The sequence below is a fragment of the Octopus bimaculoides genome, chromosome 20, assembly GCF_001194135.2.
Source record: "Octopus bimaculoides isolate UCB-OBI-ISO-001 chromosome 20, ASM119413v2, whole genome shotgun sequence".
NCBI classification, from domain to species: domain Eukaryota; kingdom Metazoa; phylum Mollusca; class Cephalopoda; order Octopoda; family Octopodidae; genus Octopus; species Octopus bimaculoides.
The window spans coordinates 12,902,221-12,902,806 of NC_069000.1; the positions used below are offsets into that span (position 1 = coordinate 12,902,221).

Sequence of the window (586 nt, forward strand, 5' to 3'; positions counted from 1 at the left end):
TTTTTTTTTTTTTTGTTCGCTATTGTCGTTTTATTATTGTTTTGTTTCCTGTTGTTGCTCTTTTTGTTATTGTTCAGCTACAGGTCAGTTTTGACTGAGAAGGTTTACGATTAACGATATTCCACTCGTGACAACCTCGCTGATTATTTTATTCTATTTTATTTTATTTTATTTTTCATTTTATTTATTTGTTTTCTTTTGTAATGATACTGTACGGTGTGAATCGAAGTCTATGTGTTGGTGGAAGGCAACTGGCTGTTATTTCTAGCATGTGGAACGAGCTATGTACAGACTCCCCTTGCGGTTAATGGTGTCTGTCCGAGGTTATAGTTAAAAATAGTTATTGTGACCATTGAGGTCATAAGAGCGATGTTATTGTCGTAGTTGTCACCAGAGCAGTGACTGTTTTTAAAACACACCTAGCGAACTCAGACCCGGGAATGATCACAAACACTTCGTTGTTGCTGTTATTACGAATGTTATTGTTTAACACCGAGTCGAGACCAGGATCGAACTAGATTATTTCTCTCTCTCTCCCTCTCTCTCCCTCTCTCTCTCTCTCTCTCTCTCTCTCTCTCTCTCTCTC

At 37.9% G+C, this 586-nt stretch overlaps 1 protein-coding gene across 1 annotated transcript in view; it reads left to right on the forward strand.

The window, feature by feature from the left end:
• LOC128250372 (uncharacterized) overlaps window positions 1–586 on the forward strand; it is a 152,625-nt gene that overhangs the window by 887 nt on the left and 151,152 nt on the right. The gene's annotated exons all lie outside the window — the stretch shown is intronic.